Here is a 27254-nt window from a genome sequence, read left to right as displayed (position 1 = left end):
GCTGGAGGTGGTATATGGAGTGCTTCTAGGACATCATGGAGGGTCTGTTCATTGAGTCTAGGCAGCTGGTCATCCATGTCATCAGGGAAATCCAGGACATGCAGGTTGGCAGGAGGTAAGCCATCATCCTCTGCAATGAGATAGTGTAAAATCAATATTGGATTGCATCGGCTGTTGACATGGGACATCATGTATTTGCCACTGGAGGCTCACTGATATGTCACTGACCCAAATTTGTGGTTGTACTTATATGTAGCATCGTGCAGCACACATGGGTCAAGCTCACTAGTAATGGAATATGAGAGAGTGTAATGCTGCGCCAAGAATGGCAGCCTCCCGCTGCATCAATTGCACAATGCAGGGATGCGCCATATTAATTTGCATATGGCACACCCCTGTGTTATCCCCTGCGCTGGCACTACAGAGAGCTGCCTAGCACAAACGCAGGCATCGTGCAAGGATGTCTGCGTTGAAAGGTTTGATTGTTTATGTGTGGGAAGGTGTCTGTTCCTGCACATACACAATCACTCATGGTGATTTGGCTCCTCTCTGTGTATAAACAAGAGGAAATACTTCTATGCCTCCTCGTTGGGCCTTGCTGACACCATCACTGGGATGGCCTTAGATTTTTGCTCTGCCACATGTTCACTGATACTTGTAAATCTGAGGCAGCATCCAAATGCAATAGGTGTTTCTGAGGCACACCCACAGCAACACCCATTGCACGCCCCTTCCACACAAAGTGATGGGGCCATAGTTACAGGGTGGCACTAATGCACAAAAAGTGGCCTAACACCACCTTGTAAATACAGCAAAATGCATTGTGCATTGTGCCACCGAAGCATCACACAAAGTGATGCTCCGGTGGCGCTTGCGGCTCATGAATATGCTCCTAAGTATTTTTTGCCATATGTAGGTGCCCCAAATGCCACCTGAGTGTTACTTTTGGTGAGGCCCAGGTGGCACAATGCTCTGCCCCGTATGTACTAGATGGCATGAAGTCACTTTAGGTGCTTTGATGCCACCTTGTACATATGGCCCCTTCACACCCAACACTTTGCATCGAAGGTGTGTGCAGTGGGTGTTGCAGTAGGCATCCCACGGCAACACCCATTACATTTTGACACGGCCTCAGATTTTTGATTATTTATATTCCAGACGCTGGGTCAATATCTGACACCAGCCTAGGGGTGGGGTTCACATGTCAAGATCTAGGAGAAATGCTTACATTTATACTGCATTTCTTGCTTTTACTATGTGTGCTGTGTTATGCAGCACACAGAGTAAGAGCAAATCACACTTTCAGGTTGTTGTTGTGCAGGACGGTCCTCCTTTCTGCACAGAAACATTCTCCCCCTCAATGCAGCCATCTTGCACTATTGTGCAAGGGTGGCTGCACTGGTGCACAGCATCTGATGACCACTTGCACAGGGAGGTATATAGGGGAGTGGTGTACTCAAATGGTGCACCCCTGCCTTTTTTAATACAATGGTGTATGATGCTGCCTAATTTTGCAACGCATTACACACCATCATTTTCTGTTTGATCTAGCCCTCTAACTTGTCAAATTATGGGATTGCAGCCACTTGTTCAGCTTCACAGATGATGTCCACATACATGTACAATGTGTTGTAAGCATTTGTTATGTGGCCATTCCCATTTGAGGCATATGGCTGTGTGTGAGTTGCTGTGGGTTCAGCCTGTATGGGTTGTTTTCCACAGGCTGCAAGCTTTAGGCCAGATATTTTCTTATTTGGCATGGCTCAGGGCAGCTGCAAGATGTGTTTCAGTACACTGCAGCAGTTTCAATATGCAGTGATGTGCCATATTTACTTGTATACAGTACAGCCCTGCAATTCCCCCTGTACCTGCACAGATTGGTGCTCCCTGCACCAACACAGGCATTGTTGTAGCATGGTGACGCGGTGGCTGTCTTGAAGTGATGAGTTGTTCATGTGCACAGAATTGGCCCTTCCTGCACATATACAAGCAATTTTGGGGGAGATGGCATTTCAATGTGTGCTGCAGGATGCAGCACACATGAGTAAAGGCAATGCGACATTGAGATAGGGAAGCATTTTGGCCTGATACACCACCCTGACAATCCCTCTGGGGTGGTATTTACTTCCGACCTAGTCTCTGATGTCTACGTTGTGTTGGTACAGGGGCTTTGACTATATGCAATGGGAGTTGTGATGACACAGCCACAGACACACTATTTGCACATGCCTACCAGTCAATGTGGTGCATATTTACATGGTGGAGTATAGCCATAGTGACTGCCCTATGTTGCATTGTGTATATGTTGGTGTGCATAGCACAACCAAACCATCAGTACATATGTGGCTTGGGTGAGGATGGTGTGCCTTGACTCAGCCTATGTGTCTGTATGCAACCTTTTAGCATGCATTGAGTGTGTCCTATGTGCCCCCCCCTTCTGGCATTAGTGGAGTCCCAGCTAACTCCCACTGCAACTTACCCTGCATTTGTGGTGGTTCCTATTAGTCTGCTCTGTCCTGCAATTCCAGTGACCAGTTCCTCCGGGATGACCACTACAACCATTTCCTCCAGCTTATCCAGGTCCTTCTGTGGTGCAGGACTTCCACCTCCAGTCTGCAGTGCTGCCTTATGCTTCCTGGCAAGTTTCTCCTTAGTCTTGTGCTTGCAATCGTGCCAGCACTTCTTGGCCTCAGTGACAGTTCTCTTCACATCAGCGACACTGTTTATTTTATCCACTATCTGCTGCCATACTGCATCTCTCCTCCCAACTGGCAATTTGGAGGTGACGAATAGCTGATGGTGGTGCTCTGTCATCTCTCTGACCAGGATATCATGCACCTACTCACTAAAGCGACACTTGCGATTTCTCTTCTCCTCCTGTGGTTTCCGTACCCTCTTGTCTGATACTTGGGTGTTTGGGGTCTCTCTTGGCCTGTCGATTCCATCTTCTGTTGCAATTACACTCTTTCCTGCTATTGCATTTAATTTTGACCCAAAGCGGAGCTAACCCTTTCGTGACATGTTTATGTGTGCCGTAAAATGGTCTTGCGCCATTTTTGCAGCATTAACTTAATTTTTCCTAGTGGCATTGCACAGCTGTTAGCAACTTTTTATGATATCCATTCCTTAACCCATCCCACGTCAGTTCATTAAAATTGCACAAAAATGGCACTAATGAGTGATGCTAGCTTGTTGTGCGTCATTTTTCATAAATATGCCCCTAAATTACTCCTCTTTTCATCTCCTAAATTGGCGTGAAGGTCTTTCATGGCTTGCGTACATTGTTTTCTGTATTAGCTTACTAATACTGGGCCAATTAAAGCGTAATTTACACCATATATGGAATCTGCATTAAATATTTCTTCTTTACAATAGTTTTCAGGGAACTGAGAATTTACTGGGCATCAGGATTGTCAAACTGCACATCATTCCAACATTGTCTGACCAATATCGTTTAATCAAGATTTAATTAAAATTTGATGTACGTGAGCAGTGCTGCAAATCAAACCTATACAATGACAAGGCAGCCATCATCTATGGTCCAGCGGCATCTCTACGATGTCGTGAGTACATAACTGCGGGGAGCGCTGTCAAGAACAATGGTGAACTGAGCTCACTGGAGCTAATAGTGCAAACCCTCAAATTATGAGGCGCATATTTTCTCCCAGAGATGGATCATCTTTTCCTCGCAAAGGTGACAGACATTGCTTCCTGCTCTTCTAGATATGAAAACGCAAACGCCACGGCTGGGTGACGTAGTTTGGCCTGAATGTAAACCCCCTACAACTTCGTACACTCTCTTTTCATGGAGCTCCATAAATGTTTTCGTGATTCGGATACAGAAAATAATAACAGTTGCAATCTTGCAATGTTTCTGTGAAAACTAAGATGAAAAGATACAATTTTATGACAAGACCGGAGGCTCCTATTATGCGTTTCTTTTCTCGCTTTATTAACACAGCAGCAGTCAAGAAGAAACTACAAATCCCATAAGGCTAACACAGACAGCCAATGGGATTAAAAAATTAGTATATGAATATCTCAACCAATAGGAATGGCCCCATGCCATTGTGATGTCACTTGACTGCAAGCAGCCCTCTTTTCCTGCTGCTGCAGTCAAGATAAGTTTAAAAAAAAAATCCTCTCATGTCGCTATTTTATTTCAACTGTTTGTTTACAAATTATTTCACTTAATTGTGTTCTTATTTCATACTCTGTTGTCGACAAGTTGCCGCATTGACTTAATTGTGCGCTTTTACTCGCGCCCGCGTTCCTGTTTCGGGTCCCAGGTAGCAACGCCGGTTGCTCCTGGGCCAAGAATTCGAACAGCCTTGTGCGCGCCTCGCGTGCAGCATTCTTACCGCGTTTCCCTCGCGTTTCGGAAATAACCATCATTCGGTTTTTCCTGACGTGAGGAACACGCTTTTCAGCAATTGCGCTCCTCCTACCTTCGCTCTGCTACTGTTATCGACGCTTGCTGCTCAGCTTCTGCCTCTGTCCGATAACTCGTTCCTCAGCCCCGCCCAGGGGGAGGAGGAGTTTTTCTTCTTCAAGTTTGTTTATTTCCTCACAGTTAACCCTCGGTTGCCTGGGTTTTTAACCCTATTGCTTATTTAGCAATTTTTTCCTGCTTATTGCTTTGCAATTTTTTCCCTTGAATTAAAAATATTTTCTTTAATACGGAACCTAATACCTCTCCAATGGAACAGAGTATTCCCAGTGTAGAGGATATAAGAAATGAACTTCGGAATTTTATTAAAAGTTCTGTTCAGCAGGCAATGGCGTGATCAATTAAAAAATTATCAAAAAAATTGGAAACTGATAGCCACATTTACCTCCTTGGATAAAGCACAACAATCCATGAGGAAGATGTTTAACCAACGGGTTTTTGCCAGGGCCGGTAGAGGCAGGGGCCTCTTTACCGGCCGTGGTTCTTCCAATCAAGGCTCCAGAGCTTACTACAATTCCTATCAACAAGACTTCAGACCTCAATTCTACCCCCGGCATGGCAGAGGTTACCGTGCCAGGTCCTTCAGACATCCTAGAGCCTCCAACCCTACAGGTAAGCCCTCAAGTTGGTTTCTTTCCGACAGGGGGTTGTATCTTCCATTTTCTTTCAAATTGGTTAACAATTACCACAGATGTGTGGGTTCTAACCACTGTACAGGGTTACAAAATAGAGCTTTACTCTACTCCGGTGCAAACATTTTTCACTCCCCTTCCCCATTTTTCTGCAGAAATGAACCATCTGATATCTGCCGAGGTAAACTCTCTCTTACAAAAACAAGCGATTTCAATCACTCGTCCTCATCCCTTGGGTTTTACCAGCCCAATTTTCCTAGTTCAAAAGAAAAACAAAAAGATGTGTCCGGTCATTTCAATCGGTTTGTGGTGTACCAACATTTCAAAATGGAGACAATTCTTCATCTCAGAGATATACTTCTCCGAAACGACTGGATGGTCAGACTGGATCTTCAGGACGCTTATTTAGTGGTTCCTGTACATCCGGAGTCCAGAAAATTCCTTCAGTTCCTATGGTTAGACCAAACGTATCACTTTACCTCTCTACCCTTCGGTTTATCGTCTGCCCCTTGGTGTTTCACCAAGCTTCTCAAGCCCGTAGTTGCTTATCTAAGGGCTCAGGGTATAAGACTCCTAATTTACTTAGACAACATCCTCATTTTGAATCAGTCTCCTCAAACTCTGCTACTCCACTTGCAGACGGCTTGTTCTCTCTTAGAAGACCTAGGTTTCATAATAAACAGAGAAAAATCTCTCCTAACTCCCTCTCAAATCCTCGAATTCTTGGGATTCCAGATCAGTTCCATTTCGGCTACTCTTCTTCTTCCTACGACGAAAATAAAATCCATAAAGTCGGAAATTCTACAGATTCTTCGCACCTCTCTCATCTCTCTCAGAACATTAGCTCGAATAGTAGGTCTGCTTTCCTCTTCCATCCAAGCAATCTTTCCAGGTCCCCTTCATTACCGCTCCCTTCAAAGATTAAAGATCCAACATTTGAGGAAAGGACTATCCTATTCCGACCTCGTTCCCTTAGATGTCGAATCTCGCACAGAGCTTCAGTGGTGGATAGACCATTTAGACGCTTGGAATGGAAAAAGTATATTTCCGTCAGCCCCAGATCTTGTGTTAGAATCCAATGCAAGTCAACTAGGCTGGGGGGCCCGGTGTGGTCCCATCTCGACTGGAGGTACATGGTCTATCGAGGAGTCCAAATTGCACATCAATTGTTTAGAGATGCTTGCCGGCTCCTTTGCAATCAGAAGCCTGGCAAAACACAAGGTACATTGTGCAATTCTTCTCAGAATGGACAATATCTCCGCAGTTAGATACATAAATCATCTTGGAGGTACAAAGTCCAAACCTCTGGCGGAACTAGCCAAGAGCTTTTGGGAATTTTGCCTTTCAAACCATCTTTCGGTTCATGCAGAATACCTTCCAGGAGTCCTCAATTCAGTGGCAGACTGGCATTCTCGTCATCTTCGAGATTCCAGCGATTGGAAACTTCATCCTTCAATTTTCCACAGGATACAATCATTATGGGGTACGCTCTCCATAGACCTATTTGCATCCCGACTGAACACACAACTTCCTCGATTTTACAGCTGGCGTCCAGATCCCTTAGCCTTAGCATCAGATGCTTTTTTACAAGATTGGTCTCATTCTCTCGATTACGCCTTTCCCCCTTTTATCATGATCAACAGAGTCTTAGCACAAGCCAGACGTCAACAGGCCTCTCTTATTCTCATAGTTCAGTTTTGGCAATCCCAGGTATGGTTCCCTATCTTGCTAGAACTCTCGGTGGATTTTCCCCTGCCAATTCCGTCCTTCCCAGACTTACTTCTAGACCCTCTTCATCGTCCTCACCCCCTCATTATGGACAATATCCTCACTCTATCCGCCTGGAAGATCTCAGGAATTCCCAACTTTTCCCTCTCATTTCGTCAGAAGCTTCCCAATACATCGCAAATTCCTGGGCCCCTGACACCAAGAAAGCCTACACGGCAGCCTGGTCTTTGTGGGGCGGCTGGTGTTTGGGAAGGCACATTGATCCCTTTTCAGCAGATGTAATTTTTATAGTCAATTTCTTGGCCGCAGAAGCCAGCAAAGATAAAGCATTCCGTACTATCAACCTTTACAGGTCAGCTATTTCTTCTAATCATACACATGTCAATGGAAAACCGGTAGGCGAACATCCGCTGGTATGCCGATTACTAAAGGGAGTAACATTTTCCAAACCACCTCTACCGAAGTACAATAAATTGTGGGATGTTAACGTTGTTCTAAAATATTTGAACTCTTTGCCAGACAACACAATTTTATCACTAAAAATGTTATCTGCCAAATTAACAATGTTATTATGTTTAATTTCTATTAAACGTCTATCGGATGTTAAAGCATTGGACGTCTCCAACCACCAATTAACTCCTTCGGGGGTATTGTTCTCGGTTGTTTGACGTACCAAGACCAACTTATCGTCAGTTTTTTATCCTTATTTCCCACAACATCCGAAATTATGAGTAGGCCAATGTCTCAAAGTTTTCATTATGAGAACTTCCTCTTCCCAACTTCTTACCTCTTTCAGGAAACCTCATAACCCGGTTTCATCTGCTACTTTCACGCGTTGGGTTAGATGGATCATGTCTTTAGCGGGCATTGATATTTCCAGATTTGGAGCTCACTCTGCCAGAGGGGCTATGGCTTCCAAGGCCTTCTGGGCAGGTTCTCGATTGGAGGATATTCTCAAATCTGCAGACTGGTCCAATGATAATACCTTTAGAGTTTTTTATTGCAAACCTGTTGATAATGTTTTGTTGAATGTGATCAATATGCTTTAAACTCGCATAATATGAGCCTCCGGTCTTGTCATAAAAATTTTGATTTTCTTAGTTTATGACAGAAAGTCTTAATTTTATTAAAGACACGGAGGCGAGTATTATCCCACCTCTGGTATAAACTTTGTTTTTTGTCTCCCTCCCTTTCTTCCAGCGCAAGTTTCGGCCACGCAACCAGCATCCTAGTTGGACCTCCTGGCATCATGTGGATTCTCCACTTACTTCAAGTTCGGAATCGTATCCCTCGGATTTAATGGAACATTCCTTCCTTTGCAGGATTCTGGACTTTTGTTCTGACGTTTTTGCTTTTCTTATGGCATTGTTTATCCTTTGTTCTCTATTCCCGTTATTCTTCAATTATTTACTTTATTCGCAAGAAAAGAGGGCTGCTTGCAGTCAAGTGACATCACAATGGCATGGGGTCATTCCTATTGGTTGAGATATTCTTATACTACTTTTTTAATCCCATTGGCTGTCTGTGTTAGCCTTACGGGATTTGTAGTTTCTTCTTGACTGCTGCTGTGTTAATAAAGCAAGAAAAGAAACGCATAATACTCGCCTCCGTGTCTTTAATAAAATTAAGACTTTCCGTCATAAACTAGGAAAATCTACATTATTACCGCCTGAAGCTAATTATTGAAAAAAAATGTTATTTGAAGTTGTCTTTTTTTCTGTACTTTATCTCACATAAAAAGTAAAACTAACCCTTTATGTTCTGCTTGGGCTCTACATAGGAATCTTCTCATAGCTGCCCAATGACACTGTCTTTCAGTCTTGGATTTTTTAGTCAAAATACATTATACGAGTTATCAATCCTGGCATGGGCAATTTTATTGTTTCAAATGCCAGAACTGGCTGGATGTGTGCCAGGGCACTAGATAACACTGCATTCAAAAGGGACATCCTTGGCGCCCTCCTTTCCCCACCCCTAAAGTGTGATACTACATTGCTCAATAGTTTGCATGATAGTGACACAAGGAAGATGAAAGGGTGCATCCTGCATGGCTGATGTGTGGTTGACTGTGTAATAATAGAAATAATTTCCTATTGTCTAAACTAATTGTGTATTTTGTTTTTGTTTTCAAAAAACATATAAACATATACATGGGACTCATTAAATTCATATATTGACATTTACATACAAAAACATCAAAATATACAGGTTGAAATTGAATCAAATTACATATATAATCAGGGTCATCTTTCATCATCATTCCAACCAATAATAAGTCCATACACTTACTAATCTTCAACTTTCCAGGAATAAAATCTTTTGATTTTTAGGAGGCCCAAAAAAGAGACTTATAGTGAGGCATCGAACATAGACAGCTTCAAACAGAACAATTTACATGAAACCTATATGGTAGGCATCAGTCTTTAATCTCCTAAATTTGTCAGCGACATTTGGCATCCTGGACTTCGCAGTACTATAAGGCTGCTTGGAGATTGTAGCTATGGAGTCATAGCAGTTAAGTGATGGATTTTTATCATTTATGTGACAAAGGGAGAAAGCCATGATAAGAAAGAGAATGAACATGTGAGATACGTAGACAGGAAGGGTCCAAATCAAAAAGGTAAACTTAGATCAGAAGTCTAAGTTTACACCTGCCAGTCACATATAGGTATTTACATTTTGGACCTAGTTTCTATAGGAAGATCGTTTTTTGTTTGGCCAATAACTTTGGGGCTGTATGATGAATATTCATGAAATTTTCAGAGCTAGTTTGCCAGTCATTTCACCTGCTGTCTGTGAACTTTTGGGGTGATCCCTTAAGCAGGGGCTAGAAAAAAAGACAGGTCCCAAAATACATTTTACCTATGCTATTTCCAATAGGGATTTTAGACATGACTATAGCTCGAATTGCAGAACGGTATTACACCAAATTTGGCACAAAGCTTGATGTTGGTCCAGAAAGAGTGCTTTTTGTAACTTGGTTTAAATCTGCTCTGTAGTTTTGGAGTTGTTAAAGTAAAAATATGTATGTATATCTACAGACAAAGATCCCCCTCAGAAGATCCACACACAAACAGCCATGCTGTGATTGGCTAGCTGCAAATTAAGAGGAAGGTTGCTGCCGCCATTTTGTGCATCAGGATTTGGTTACCATGGGAAAATAAAATGTGCAAGTGATAGAAGGGGTCAGGGTAGAGTTACTTTCACCCCATTGGACTGATGGAAGGGTCTAGGAGGGAACTCTCATAGGCAAGGAATTGTCCAGAATTTTTTCTTCTGAGCGCAAGAGGAATCATGGATCCACCGAGGTGCTCAGCATGACCCCCTGTGTGCTCCATGGTGGATCTATTGATCCAAACCTCAATTAAAAAAAAAACATACACCCACACACCTATTCACACACCCATTCACACAGACCCACACAGAAACTAACACCCACTTACACACCCACTCAAACACCCATACAACCACTCACACACCCACTCACTGACTACAAAACATCTCCCACTCCCACTCACATACCCACACAGGCACTCACACATGCACTCACACACACATAATCCACTCACACACCTGGCTTTTTTGACAGGGTCATCCCCAAACTTTTTGCCTCCTTCCTCCTATTTTTTCTGACCTGTTGTTGTTGGCTTTTGACCTCTGGGCACTTTACCACTGCTAACCAATGCTAAAGTGCATATGCTCTCTGTGTAAATTGTACTATTGATTGGTTTATCCATTATTGGCTATTTAATTTACTTATAAGTCCCTAGTAGAGTGCACTATATGTGCCTAGGGCCTGTAGATTAAATGCTACTAGTGGGCTTGCAGCACTGGTTGTGCCACCCACTTCAGTAGCCCCTTAACCTTGTCTCAGGCCTGTCATTGCAAGGCCTGTGTGTGCAGTTTAACTGCCACTTCGACTTGGCATTTAAAAGTACTTGCCAAGCCTAGAACTCCCCTTTTTCTACATAAAAGTCACCCCTAATGTGTGCCCTAGGTAACCCCTAGAGCAGGGTGCTGTGTGGGTAAAAGGCAGGACATGTACCTGTGTAGTTATATGTCCTGGTAGTGTAAAACTCCTAAATTCGTTTTTACACTACTGTGAGGCCTGCTCCCTTCATATGCTAACATTGGGGCTGCCCTCATACACTGTTGAAGTGGCAGCTGCTGATCTGAAAGGAGCAGGAAGGTCATATTTAGTATGGCCAGAATGGTAATACAAAGTCCTGCTGACTGGTGAAGTCGGATTCAATATTACTATTCTAGAAATGCCACTTTTAGAAAGTGAGCATTTCTTTGCACTTAAATCGTTCTGTGCCCTTCAATCCATGTCTGGCTAGGTTTAGTTGACAGCTCCTTGTGCATTCACTCAGACACACCCCAAACACAGGGTACTCAGCCTCACTTGCATACATCTGCATTTTGAATGGGTCTTCCTGGGCTGGGAGGGTGGAGGGCCTGCCCTCACACAAAGGACTGTCACACCCCCTACTGGGACCCTGGCAGACAGGATTGAACTGAAAGGGAACCTGGTGCATTTCTTAGACACTCTTTGAAGTCACCCCCACTTCAAAGGCACAACTTAGTATAAAACAGGGCCTCTTCCCTACCTCATCAGACACTTGCTGGAGAAGAAACCTGAACCAGAAACTACATCCTGCCAAGAAGAACTGCCTGGCTGCTCAAAGGACTCACCTGTCTGCTTTTCTACAAAGGACTTCTGCCTTGCTGTTGGCCTGCTGCCTTGCGGAACTCTTGTCTGGCTGTAAAAGTGCTCTCCAAAGGCTTGGATAGAGCTTTCCTCCTGTTCCCTGAAGTCTCAGGACCAAAAAGACTTCTCCTTTTTCACTTGGACACTTCGTGCGCCGAAATTTTCGACGCACAGCTTGTTCCACGGCGAGAAAAACGCTGCACACCGACGCTGATCGCCGCGACGCCTTCGGGACGACCGGAACTTCGACGCACGGCCTCGCAAGGACAACGCCGCCCAACTTCCAGAGGAGAAATCGACGCAACGCCTGCCATGAGATGGAAACTTTGACGCACAGCCCTGCGGAATAACGCGCAGCCGGAAAACAAGCAGGAGAATCCACGCACAGACCCGGGACATCTGGTAATCACCGCGACCCATAGAAAGAGCCTGTCCGCGCACCGGAAAACGACGCACGACTTCCCCGTGTGAAAAATAACAACGCAAGTCCGTGTGTGCTGGGGAGAAATCGACGCACACACTATTTTTCCACATATCTCTTCTTCCGCGGCCCTTTGCGGAGATTTTCCACTCCAAACCAGGTACTTTGTGCTTGAAAGAGTCTTTGTTTGCTTTTTAAAGACTTAAGACACTTTGGCCCTCATTCTGACCCTGGCGGTCGGCGGAGAGACGGCGGTCGGACCGCGAACAGACCGGCGGTATTAAAAATGGCATTCTGACCGCGGCGGTCCCCGCCGCGACCGACCGCTACTTCTCCACTCCGACCGCCGCGGCGGTCATGACCGCGGGGCTGGAGTTTGCGCACTCCGGCCCGGCGGTCGTCCCAAGACCGCCAAGGGTATTATGACCCTGCCTACCGCCGCGGTTTCTTGCGGGCGGGAACCGCCGTGCGAACCATGGCGGTAAGCACTATCGGGGCCAGGGAATTCCTTCCCTGGCACTGATAGGGGTCTCCCCCACCCCCCACTACCCACCCGAGTCCTCCCCCCACACCCTCCACCCCCCTGCCACCCCCCAGAGGTGGTACGAACCCCCTCCCCACCCCCACCCCGACATGCACATACATGTACCCCGACATGCACACACCCCCAACATGCACATATACACACCCCCTACACACACATACACAACGGGGACACATACCCGCACACATACATGCCGACATGCGCACCTGCCGAACAGCACACATTACCCATAGACACAGCAGCACCCCCCGCCCGCATACACGCACTCACACACCCCCTCTACACACTCACACGCACACCCCCATGCACGCCCACATCACACAACACCCCCCCACCCCCTCCCCTCACGGACGATCAACTTACCTTGTGCGTTGGTCCTCCGGGAGGCGACGGGAGCCATAGGGACGTGACCGCCAACAGAAGACCGCCAACAGAAGACCGCCACACAGAAATGTGGGTCGTAATTCTTTGGGCGGTGTTCTGCTGGCGTGGCGGTGGAGGTTGACCAGTCTCCACTTTCCCGCCGACCGCCAGTGTGGCTGCTGGCGGTTTTCCGGCGGAACGCTCCCAGCGGTCAGAATGCGCACAGCGGCACACCGCCGCGGTCGGCGGTCTTCACCGCGGCGGTAACTCAGCGGTCTTGCGAAAAGACCGCCAAGGTCAGAATGAGGGCCTTTATATCACTTTTCAGTGATATCTTTACAAATTCATATTGCATCTTTGATCGTTTTGACCTGCAAATACCGAGATAAATATTATATATTTTTCTAAACACGTTGTGGTGTATTTTTGTGGTGTTATATTATGGTATTGTATGATTTATTGCACAAATGCTTTACACATGGCCTTCTAAATTAAGCCTGACTGCTCGTGCCAAGCTACCAGAGGGTGGGCACAGGCTGATTTTGGATTGTGTGTGACTTACCCTGACTAGAGTAAGGGTTCGTGCTTGGACAGATGGTAACCTGACTGCCAACCAAAAAACCCATTTCTAACACACACCCACTCACACACCCATACAGCCACTCACATACCCACTTACAGAACCAAAAAAACACTCACACCCCCACTCACAGATCTACAGACACTCATACACCCACTCACACCCCCCAAAACCACTCATGCACCCACAACACCACTCACAGACCCACTGAGGCACTCACACACCCATACATCCACTCACACACATATATACCCATACACACAACCAATCACACACCCATTCACACATCCTCTTACTGGCCAACAAAAGCACTCATGCACCCACTCACAGACCCACTCAGACACCCACTTATGCACCTACTCACACATTGACTTATACATTCACAGAACCACTCACACACCAATACAGCCACTCACACACCTACTCACCCACTCACACACCCACACATCCACTTACAGACCCACTCACAGACCAACAAAACTACTCACACACCCATCCACTCACACACCTGCTCATACAGCCCCTCTGACACACACTTACATCCACACACAGCCACTTACACACCCACTCCCACATCCATATAACCGCTCACACACCTGCAGTCACTCACACAGCCACTCACACACCCACTTACAGGCAGTGATACCACTATAGAAACTGCAATAGCATATGTTTGAATTAAATGTGTTGTTGTTTTAGTATTGGACATGTTCATTTGGTTGAGAACGGATCCACCAATCACCATCCTGCAATATAACCAGACGACACCTTATTTGTCTGAGGATTCACAAAGGATCCATAAAATGAATTATAAAATAGAAAGGCTCAGTGCATTGCATTTCTAAAAAGACTGGATCAGTTACCATACGTTATTTTTTTTTAATTTTTAGTTTTAAAATAATTAATAAGAATGAATGTGTGAATAAAAAGTATTTATTTATAAATGTATTTATAAACTTGTGGAAATATATATTAGTACATTGAATTAATATGCAAAATTGTAGCATAATATATACTAAACAAACCGGTACAATTCACTGTAAAACAAAACGAATTTTGCAGGGACATTATAGTTAGGAAATAGCATTTAGAAACCACATTCATTAAAAACACACATCTATCTATCTATCTATCTATCTATCTATCTATCTATCTATCTATCTATATACATATATATACACGTGTGTATATATCTATAGCTGTAGCTATATATATATATATATATATATTATTTTATATATATATATATATATATACATATATATATATTTGTATAAAACTTAATTTCACTACTTAGCTGCTTCCTCACACCCCGATCCAATTACAGGGGCCACGGAGCTGCTTTTAGACAAAAGGTGGCACAGTCAGGTGCGATTTGGTGATTTATTTTATTCTTCTTTTATCATATCAAAGAGAGTGGTTGACGCTATCCACCAAACATGGCAACACCATAACTTAGTCACTTTACTCTGCCACTTCTTATTGGCGATGTGTCACGGTGTAAACTGGAAACACTTTGGGCATTACTGGTTTTACTGTAAATACACAGTACTCGTCTTCGCTGAATTCTGCCCAGCGTGTTCCTCTTATTAGGCTTCAATTCTCACACGGAGCGTACAGACTACAGATTATATGTGGGCACTCACCTTTCCCATGCGCCCCCTCTGAGTCCCACAGAATAGCCTGCCCCCCTCCCCTGTAAATGCCTATTCACTGCAAACTCTGCCTCTCACCAGATCCAAGCTGAGCAGAAGATTTCTGATTGCACTTGCCGCATTGAAATTAAATCACTCCTTGCTCTCATCCGGGTGCACACCGATGTGGTCCAGTAACCACACTACAATGAAACTCTCAGTCGCTTCCTCACATCCCGATGTATATATATATTTACATTCGTATATCTATATATATATATATATATATATATATATATATACATGCATGTATAATCTATCTATCTATATCTATATATATTTACTATCTATCTATCTATCTATCTATCTATCTATCTCTCTATATATATATATGTATATATATAGATAGATAGATAGATAGATAGATAGATAGATAGATAGATATGTGATAGACTTTGAAATCAGATAACCATCTCTTAGTATTATCTTTTCTTTTCTATGCCTATTCTTTCGCCTCCTCCTTTGGAAGGGTTTATTTTATTTCTTTTTTTCTTGCTATTTGGTTCTAATACTTTTTATGCATCTGACACTCATTTCTGGTTACCTCTGCTTTATTGTGTATGGTGGCTCATTTATGTGAGAGATCTATATCCTTCCAGTTCAGTCTGTTATAATTGTGTGAATTGTATTTCAGAAATGTTGTTTAGCATTATACTATTGTGAAATTTCTTAACAGTTTCTTTATTTTGTGCTCTATATCAGAAATGTATTGTGGATTTACTTGTTATGGTTCTGTCTTTGAAAAAAATAAAATGTTTGGAATAAAAATGTAAAAAAATATTTGCATTGCTGGATCGTTAAGTTTGAAGGACTATCGCGAGAGTCCAGAGAACCCAATTAAAAAAAAATATATATATAGCCTTCTGATTGGCACAGGGAGCTTCAATTCCCTTAGGCCAGTTTGCTCATATGGGAGTCAGAATCCTGCGGGAGTGAGCACTCTGGCTTTCAGCAACATGAGAAAAATTTTGCTGGCAGCCAGTTCAAATCTCTGGCAATTAGTCCCCATCCAGAAGTTTAAAATAAATATATTTCTAAGTGGGCAGGGTAGAGATATCCTGCCCCATCCCAGACCAAAATAAACAGAAAATCTGCAACTTTTGCACAGGATTGCTGCAAAAAAAGAAGAAAATGGTGGTGCAATTGAAAAAAAAAAAGTATTTGGGCAGGGAGCGTGAGTAGGCCCATCTTCCCTGAACCTCTATAGGTCCTACGAACCCCATCCCCCTGGGTCGATTATTTTTTAAAGTGAGGGAGTGTACTGCCCCTCTCCCCAAGACTTAATAGGTCCCAGGGATGCCATCCCCAGGATCTGAAGGACCTGAAGCAAAACCTTCCCGACCCTTCAAATGACCCAGGAACCCTATCCCCTGGGGTTGATTTTGTTAATAAAATTAAAGAGGCTGCACTACCCTCCATCCCCTCCCAGGGGGGCCATAATTCAATTTAAAGGGTTGAGGGCTCTGTACCCGACATCCCTGAGTCCTTAAAGGTCGAATGGGACCACATCCTCTGGCCTGCTGGATTGCCCCAGCGCTGGCAGGGAAACAAATGTTTGCACCCTCCTGGCAGGAGCATATTTAAATCTTCAGCCAGAAAGAAGTAAACATGCATGTCAGCTGCCACCCAGTGGGAGCTTTTAACATGCTCCTTCTGGCTGGTGAGCAGACTTGTGTCTGTTTGCCTGCCTACACTCCTATGGGCACGGAAAAATAACACATATTGTTCCTGCCCAGAGGGTGCAAGCAGAAAACATCTACCCCCTCTTGCAGAAGCAGCACTGCCTCCCTCGCCATGCAGGAGGCAGCTGAGTCTGCAGGGGCCCTTAGCCTCACCCGGAGCCCTCATTGTGGTGGTTGGTGGGTGTCCTGGGTAGACACTGGGGCACCAACTTGTGTTTTTTTTACATGCCTGGGGATGCGGATCCTGCAACCTCCCACAACCTTCAACAAAATATGATTGGCAGCTCTAAAGCTCTTTTTTGGGGAACCACCTAGAACCAAAAATAATTAACTAAAGCCCTTGCAATATATTATAGGAGGGCATCCCTGGCAGAAGCATCAAATATGAAATGTGTTTGTACTCATTTCATATTTCTACTATACTTTCGACTCCTGCACCACTTTTTAAAATTACTCTATAAGCAGTGCAGGAGCCCACTCCTGTACTGCTTTTAAAAAAAGTTTTCAATGGGCTGAGTGGGAAGCCTGTGCCGCCTTCGTTTTTTTTTAATCACTTTATTAAAATTATTCTTTTTTGTTAGGGGCAACACGACGTAGATCCCACTCCTGTGTTGCCCAACCTTTTTTTTTTTGCTGGCAGCATGGGTAGCCCACTCCAGAGCTACCACAGAGTCTGTGGGGAGGAGGGACTATGGCCCCACAACAGCCGTTTTCCTTACTAGCATACTTATATATATAGTCACTGATAAAAACAAAGATTAAAGTAACTTTATGGTTATGTGAACTTCTCAGTGACAATATTAATGTTTTGAACTAACAGAAAATCACCAGTTATAGTTAGCAAAGCTTACTGTAACTTGCACGACCGCCAAACACTGCTAATGACCTTAGCATTGACATCTCTTATGATATTTTCTATGACATCATTTATGATATCACTGATGACATCTCAAATGACATAACTGACATCACTGATGTCATCATCCAGTGAGTGTGCTTATTTGTTTTACAGTTTACATAGTGGCATGTACCTACCATATTCATTCTACATAACTTTGTCCAGCTTGGATATGGCTAATGAGTGTCAGTGTTTACAAAATGAGTGTGCTCTTAATGCACCATAACTGTGTAGAGGTATTGAACATGGTATACATGTTTGCATTCATGAGTAACTTTCTGTGAGAGTGACAGTTGAGTTGTACTGATTGTTATACTTAACAGGGAAGAGTGTGTGCACCAGGTGCTAACCTATGTATGCATGCATGTTTTGCTTCGGAAGATGGGCTATCCGTACAGTTTACCACAGTATGAAGGGTGCCAGTTGTATGATCTTTAGTACTCTCAGATCTTGTTTATGTTTATGTTTAGCAAATAGTGGTTTCACAACTGTTGCATAGAATTTACACTGTTCTTAATTGATTATTTTCAATACTTTATGGTGTGTTTCTCATGAAAGATTCACTGTTTGCAAACAGTGCGGTATAGAAAGAACTCTCTCCATAGAGTAAACAGAGTTTATAGTACTCAGTTGTATATTGATATCAACTTAATTTCTCTGAGAAGTTGTATACAGACTGAACATCATATACAATGAGGGTTTCCCATATATCCATGGTTGATTGTGACTGTGAACTACAGTACGTGTAAAGACATAGCAACTTATACAGGAAGCTTGGATGATGTCATCAGCAATATCAGCAGTGATGCTATGAATGATGTCATAAAACCTGTCATAAGTGATGTCATTTGTAAGGTCATAAGCAGTGCATGGCTGGTGCTCAAGTTATAGTTAGCACTGCTAAGTATAACTGGTGAATTTCAGGTTTTTTTTTGTTAAAAACATTAACGTTCTCACTGAGAAATTCAGCTAATTGGAACGCTACTTTTAACCATTGTCTTTATTTTAGTGAACTTCCATGTTAAAAAAAAATATATATATATATTTAAAAATATTTCAACACTAACTACTCTAACAATGTTTTCTCTGAGAATGTTCAACTTCTTAGTTTTTGTAATTGACATATATAAAAAAATATTCCCAGCTTAGTTTTTTTATGTATCTTTATATAAACTATACTGTAAACTATGGCCTTCATTTTGACAATGGCGGTAAAACCCGCCTACCGTCACCGCGGCTACCAGCCGTCAGCCGTATTATGACCACAGACGGATTTCCGCCAGAAGGATGCCGTAAATACATCTGTAGCCATGCCGGCGGATGGCAGTAAGGTGGCGCAGCTGCAACCAGCAGCGCCACGCCAGTAGACTGCTGTATTATGACCCATAATACGGCCTGGCGGTGTTCTGCTGGTGGACCCTGCTGGTGGTAGCAGCACCCCGTCCAGTCTCCTGCCGGAGGACCCTCTGGACACAGGTAAGTCGGGTCTCCGACAAGGGAGGGGGTGGGAGGTGTTGTATGTGTGTGTGTGTGGGGGTGTATGTTTGTGTGTGCATGGATGTGGGTGTGTGTTGCGTGTTGGATGTGAGTGTGCATGTATGGGTGTGTGAGTGCGTGTATGTTGTGTTTCGTGACTGCATGTCTGTGTGTATGTTTGTGCGGGTGTTTGTGGGTAAAGGGTGTGTGTATGTGTGTGTGGGTGAAGGGGGGTGTGAATGTAGGGGTGTGGGGGCAACTGGAGAGGGAGGGGGAGAGACCCCTATCAGACCCCTATCAGTAACAGGGAAAGGATTCCCTGTCACTGATAGTGCCTACCGCCATGGTTTTCGTGGCAGTAAGGAAGCCACAAAACCCATGGTGGTAGGCGGGGTCATAATCTCACAGGCGGTACAGTGACGGCCGCCGGGCAGGAGATGGATATCTCTAGCCGGGCAGCTTTTACCGCAGTGGTGGTTGGAGTGGTACATTTGTCATAATATGGCGGGAAGTACCGCCAGCCTGTTGCCAGTACTTCCTGCCATATGACAGCCGACCACCAGGGTCGTAATGAGGGCCTATGTGTTTTCACTATGTACATCTATTTTTGAGGTGTGTGATCTCTCTCGCTGGAGGCTTGCAACATTGCAGAGTTATACATTTTGTTCTAATCTGTTGTACAGCGTTCTTTTTCACCTTGTCAGTTATTACTGAATGCTAATGTTTAATAATAAAGTCAGTACAATATGAATATTGTATTAATTATTTTGTTTACAAACTTACAGCTATAGCGAGATGATCGTCAGAGCCCAACACACAGCCCCCTGCATGGACTACGAGGGGGCTGTACTTCCTACCCGACTCTCGTGATTTCATCGACAGATATTAGATTTGTGTTTTTTAGTCGTGTCTAAGACCTCTCTATTGCAGAGCAAGTATAACTATAACTGGCTTCTCCACTAAGACCTCTCCCCAGGGTAATAACTATGTATATTGGACAGCTTTCTCTGGGATGACAGACATACACAGCCATGTGTAAGGGAACATTCTCCTCTCCACTAACACTGATCTCCAAGACAACATGGATGCACATCACAGTGTGGGCAAGGAATTGCCTCTCTGCTCACACCTCTCTGTAGACTAACAGGGAAATGCAGTGCGGTCTGGGAAAGGAGTGGCCTTCCTGCCAGGTTGGGAAATGTCTGTAGTAGGGTTTGAGAAAAAACTATCTGTTTCCTCATGCCTCTTGCCATGCTGACCGGTATGTGCAGTGAGCTGGAGGGAAGTACTATCCTATTTGCTGACAGGTCTCTTTTGCATGACAAGTCTGTGCACTAAAGTAGATGGAAAGAATGATACCTCTCCTGTGAATAGTGTCTTGGATGATGGGTGTGCAAATTTGGGTAAGCTCCTTACATCTTTAGTCAGAGTTTTCCCAGGATGACAGATGTGCCAGTACAGTGTAGGTATGAAATCACCTCTATGCAGAGAATTCTTTCTTGCATATAAACTATAGAGACTATGATATTAAAACACACTGCCCTGTCAGCCGAGACATCTCCCCAGCGTTGCATATGTACCAAGTAGTCTGTGGGTAGAGACTGTTCTCTCTGTGCATAGCTCTCTTCATAGTGATGAGTGTCCATAGAAGAGTATAAAATGGAGTACCTTCTCTGTTGAAAACTGTATCTTGCACAACTGGTGTCCACATTTGATTGTAGGGACATACTCACCATTCTTTCTGTCATCTCCTAATGGTGACAGTCATACTTCATACTGTGTGCAGTATGAAGATGGAGTGCTCTCAATGCCAATACCTCTCTTGTCTGACACCGGTCCCCATACAAAAGCATGGACAAGGAGTGATCTTTCCACTAACACCTCACTTTTGCATGACAAGTCACAATAGCTATATAACAAAATAATGGGCTTCCCCATTACCAAGTGCCTGTAGAACAAAAGATGTGCATACTACCATAGAGATACATAGACATGCAACATAATATTTGCAGATCCTGGAGATGGAACTTACAGTGTTGGTAAATATTGCTATAGTATAAAACTGAAAATTATATGTATGAGCAAAAAAATGAAAAGCAACTTTAAACACTTTTTTATTACAACAAAACAATCTGATAACCATGCAGAACTACAACAACTATATTAACAAAGTATATGAACTACTATTAAACAAACATAACAAACAACTACATAGCTTATAACATTTTTGAAGCACTCATGAGCAGGCTCCGATGTATCCCCCTTTTTGCTTTATTTGCTTATTGGGTTTAATTCAGATAGCCCTAATTTTCCAGTCTTGTAGCCACCTTAACCTGCCAAAGAGTGTTCAGTATCAAATATATATCAGTAGGCAAGGTGTCAAGAAAGTTCAAGCAAAGCACAATGTCTAGAAATTACAGTTCGCGAAGCCTAGCTCAGGCAGTGTTAGCTCATGCTGCTGAACTGCACAACTGCCACATCCTTTCAACCTGAAAACACTGTGCTTCAAGACACATTTATTAATCAACAGCACAGTAATCCTGCTTCTTTTACCTATATAATTTCCTTAGAGACACGTTTTAATTTCCGTTTCCATTTCTGTTCTAAGAAAAGACAAAATACCCAAAAAGATAAAAGTAACATACTGATCAATAATGAATAACAGTAATATATCAGTCTATTTTATAAACACTTCTACATATTCATCCAGGATCACATATATACATCTAATGCACCACTAAAGTGTTATTCATTTTCCTGAAAAATTCCATACTCTCACCCAGTGCACCTTTGTATCACAGATAAATTATACCATACCATCAAACATCATTTCATACAAATGTATAAAGTTAGAGATTCTTCTTGAGACACCTTTGCTGGAACTCAGCACAGATTTTCACTGTAGAAATAGCAATGTAACCACTCAAATATTTCACACGGCTTAAGTATATGTACAATGAGGTTCATTACACAACAGTACAGCTTGTATTATTACATTCTTTGTTTTATAATTTGAGAAACACTGCTTCTTTTACATAGAAGTACACACAGTTTTTAACACAACCTGCAAACCATACTCACATCTCTCTACAATCTAATCTGTATCTCTTAAAAGCAATATTAACACATGTTGACCTCCAAACACATTTTCACTCTTTAAACATAGTGTACCAGAGGTTTACCAAGATTAGTACACAAAAAAAGTGTATAAAATATATTACTAAATACCTGAACTCGAAATGATTTCTTAAATACAAAGGACCACACCAGTCTCCTCCACATAAATTCAGTTCTGCTGACACAACTCAAAGAGACTTCCGTCTCCTCCAAAGCACCGAGGACAAACTGAGCTATCTTTGGTTCTGTGCCCAATCCCATCACATCATTTCTTCAACCTTGTAATAAAAATGATAAATATTGGTTGAACCTAGGCCCTATTTTTTTACTTCACCTCCTACAATCTTGTGAGACTCTTGTGGGGTCGTAAAACACCTTGTGGCAGGCCCTGTAATTTTCCATGTGAGTCTCACGAGATTCTTGCAAGATCAAAACATTTTTTTAAATAAGAATAATCGATCTACTCATCACAGTACATATCTCCTAAGCACTTTCTTTAAAAGCAAGCACCACAGTACCCATTTCTACTAATAAAATATATTGTGAACTCATCTACTCATTTTTACCATTCACAATCCCACAAGACTTTTGTGAGTACGGGAGCACACCAACACCTACCTTCAGCCATGTTTTTCTCCCTGTTCTGAGGGAGTCTTGCAAGTTTGAACACTTTTGTACTTCTCATGTAAACACAACGGTATTCTTCAGAGTGGAGAGTAGAGTATACAAACAAAAAAGGCTGTGCAGTTTCACCTTTCTTTATAAATGTTTTCTTTACCACCCTCACTTTTCCTCAATCTTTCCAGACTCTTGTAAAGATCATAACTTTTGTCACATAATGTAATCTCTCCTTACTTACAGAACATACAATTTTAAGTTCCTTCTCCTAGGATTTTAGGAAAATGTGACCACTCCAGTCCCAGCGTTCCACAGTATGGTATCAGCATAATAGTAGGGAGTGAGGAGAGACTGGATTCTTCAAATAAACCTCACCACAGGATACACACTCTACATATTAGGTTACAATAGGGCTGCCCATTCCACTAAGACTTCCATACAGGACAATAAGGACGCACAATACAGTGTGGGGAAAGGCTGGCCTCAACACTGAGAACTTTCTCTTGAATAAAGAGTGTGTGTAATAGGGTGTAGGAAGAAACTGGCCTCTACACTGAGACCTCTCTCAGATCACAGATGTGTATAGTAGGGAGTGGGAAGGTGCTAGCCTCTTTGCTGAGATCTCTCGCTAGGATGACTGGTGCGTGTAGTAGGGTATGGGGAGGGACTGTCCCCTATCCTTAGATCTCAGTCATGGCATTGCACCACTTTGTAAATATGGCGCGGAGGTTTTGGCCTTCCAACGCCATACTAACATCGAAAAAATGATGCTAGTGTGGAGTTGGAATGGAGCTAGGCCCTCTTAAATTTTGACTTACGGCCTGCATTAATTCATTGCAGTTTTGTTGTTTTATAATTTAGAAAATACTGTCGCTTTTACTTACAATATCCAAGACTTGGTAGTATCTCTCTTCATTCTAAACTCTATCTCTCAAAACCTATATTAAAAAACATGTACCTCTAAAAACAGCTTTCGCCTAATTGAAACTTGTATAGAATAAGTTCAGCAACAGTACTGCACTTACTACCACTTTTCAACAAAGTTCATAAAGTATATATTTTTTACCTGAATAGTTTCTTACATACAGCTGGATACGCCAGTCTGTCTCAGTTCCAAATTCAGTCACTTCTGTTGAGCACAACTCGAACAAGCTTCCATCTCCTTCAAATCACCAAGAACAAGGTGAACTATTTATGGTTCTGCACCGAGTCACATCACAGCATTTCTTTAAACATGTAATAACATTTTTAATTATTAGTTGAGCTTTGGCCCTTTCTTTTTATTTACTTCCCCCATACGATCTTGTGACACTCTTGTATGATCTTAAAACACCTCATGGATGGCCCAGTAATTTTCCATGCAGGTCTCACAAGAGGCTAATGGGATCCTAAAGCTCCTCTTGGCACGGTCAGTAATTTCCTCGTGGGTCTCACAAGCCTCTTGTAAGACTACACATGTCCATACAGGAAGCTTCTTTACCTGAAGTTTGTGTGCTACTCTCACTAGAGTCTCACAGAATTGCAATAAAATTGTAAGGAAATAGTAGTATGTGGGAAAGAGTATCCTCTCCATTGAGACCTATCTCTTACTTTATAGGTTTGTGTAGTAGGGTAGGGGGAGACACTGGCCTCCACACAGATCTCTTTGTCAGATGACAGCTATACGTAGTCGTGTGTATAGAGGGAATGGTCTCTCCAGTGACACTCCTCTTTTGAATGATGTGTGTGTGTACTAGGGTGTGAGGAGAGACTGGCTTCTTCCCTCAGATCGCTCTCTTACATGAGAGGTGTGCACAGTTGGGTGTCTGCATGGACTACCCTCTCTTTCCACACCTGTTTTTTCAGAAAACAAGAGTGCGTATTAAGGTGTGTACATAGACTGCTGTCCCCTTTTAGACCTCTCTCAAAGATGGCAGGTTTGCACAGTAGGGTATTTGGAAGAGACTGCCTCTACATTAAGTTCCCGCTCTCAGATGACGGTGTACGTATTAGTATGTATGCATGGGCTGGCCTCTTCTGTCAGACCTCTGTCTCAGATGATGGCTGTGCATAGCAGGGTGTGTAAATGGGCTAGTCTTTCTTTCCAGACCTCTCTCTCAGGTGACAGGTGTATGTAATAGGATGTGTGGAGAGGTGTGTGGAGAAAGACTGGCCTCCCCAGTGAGTGTGTACAGGAACTGCCCTCTCCTTCTAGACCTATTTCTCAGATGGTGGGTGTATTTATTAGAGTGTGTACATGCACTGACCTATCCTGTGAGACAACTCTCTCAGATAACCAGTATCCATAGCAGGGTATGTGCATGGACTAGCGTCTCCTTCCAGACTTCTCCCTCAGATAATGGCTGTGCATAGTAGGGTGTGTGGAGAGAGCCAAGCCTCTCCACTTAGACCTCTGTCTCAGTTCATAGGTGTACATAGTAGGGTGTGGAGAGACAGACTAGTCTCTTTACTGAGACATCACTCTCAGCTCACACGTGTATATAGTAATGAGTGGAGAGGGACTGCCCTTTCCTCTCAGACCTCTGTCTCAGATGGCAAGTGTGTGTGTGCTTCTTCTGTCAGACCTCTGTTTCAGATGACGGATGTGCACTGGAGGCTGTGTGTGGGGAGGCTGGACTTTCCACTGAGTCCTTTCCCTTGGATGACAGGTGTGCGTAGCATGTACTGTCAAGGGACTCTCCTCTCTGCTTTCACCCCTCTCTCAGATAATCGGTGTCCATAGTAGTGTGTTTGCAGAGACTATACCCTACTCACAACATAGAGTGGATGGGCATAAATAGTGAACTCTGACAAACACCACCTCCAGTAATACTCCTTCCTACAATAGCAAGTGTGCATACTACAGTCTATTAAAAGATCACCTACTCTTTTCTACTTTTCTTTTTGGTAAAATAGGAATGAACCATCTACTCATCATTGTACTTATCTCTTACACCCTTCCTCTCAAAAACAATGACCACCATGTGTGTTCTTACAAATGGATAGCATTCAGAACCCATCTGTCCATTTTTACTATTCACGATCCCATGAGAGCATACAAATGAGTTAAAACAATGTACATTTATTTTCTTCACAGCCGTTTACCCATAGACACTTCCACTCTGTTCCTCTAGGTTTAGCCTGCCTTTCTGCTGCCCCTTTATATAGCTTTTTTATTTCATTTCCAGAACACCTCCAATTTTTCACTGCAAACATTAGTTGCTACCATTTAATTTCTAACATACCAACAGCCAGCCAATCAGTGCACTTGCTCTTGTGAGACCTGCTGGAGCCTCTCGCTCCAGCAGTAGTGTGAAGGCTCACAGAAAAATCAGGACTCTCAACCCATCACAAGGCTCTATTTTAAAATTAACTTTCTTGCAGGAGGCCAACAAGGGACTCTCACAAGGCCAACCTTCCACATATACAATGATTTTGACCCTTAATTTGTCAAAAGCTACGGGACAGATTTATGTCAAATCACAAAAAGGGAAACTTGCAGACCATGATTTAGCTTCCTGCCAATCTTTGTGTAAATACAATCAGCAGTGTTTGCTACTGTTTGCTACAGCTGTGTCTAAAGAAGTCTATGGAAAATGCTAGAGAATTTTATGTTTTAATATTCCCTTTTTTTCGTGGCCCCTGTTTGACGGACCACTCCGAAACTCTGAAACTTTCAAGGGAGGAGCTGAGGTAGATGAACCTTTTTTTGGAACGTTTCATGAAGATTTGTCAGATGGGGCCAAAGTTATTAGCAAACCAAAAAATGTTGTGTCTATGGGAAAGCAGACCTAACTATAACTACATACTGGCGACATCCAGTTGCTCATATATATATTTATTTATACATAAATTCAGGACACAAGCAACAATGAGACACTTGTTGACTTTAGATGCACACATTTGTAGAATCCATGTCTGGAGATCACAACTTCCAGTAGTGATGTGGAACATCCCTCACAGTTCTACACTTCATTGTTGCAGAGTGATCACAGTTAAGCCAAGGATATATCATGATCAGATTTATGCTCCTGGTTTGGTTCACTGGTGATCCCTCATACAATGTGTAGTTAATTTAACTGACTATCTGTAGGACTGTAAATGTTACAAAGTGCATTTTAAAACATGCATGGTTTTTGTTGGAACCATTGTTTTATTTTAACCAAAGTCAGAGAGTGGAATTGCATCTATTAGTAAACTATCTATCAGAAATGTCACCATATCACTACAATCCCAAAGTAGCAAAATCCATGTCATGTCCAGAGGATCAGATTATGCTTTTCTCTTTTCTTTATTTCTACTTAGGACCTTAACACACTAGTCCTTCTCAACATTTTCAAAGACTACCAAATTCCATAAGT

Source organism: Pleurodeles waltl, chromosome 5, assembly GCF_031143425.1.
Source record: "Pleurodeles waltl isolate 20211129_DDA chromosome 5, aPleWal1.hap1.20221129, whole genome shotgun sequence".
Classification (NCBI taxonomy): domain Eukaryota; kingdom Metazoa; phylum Chordata; class Amphibia; order Caudata; family Salamandridae; genus Pleurodeles; species Pleurodeles waltl.
This window is presented reverse-complemented; position numbering follows the sequence as displayed.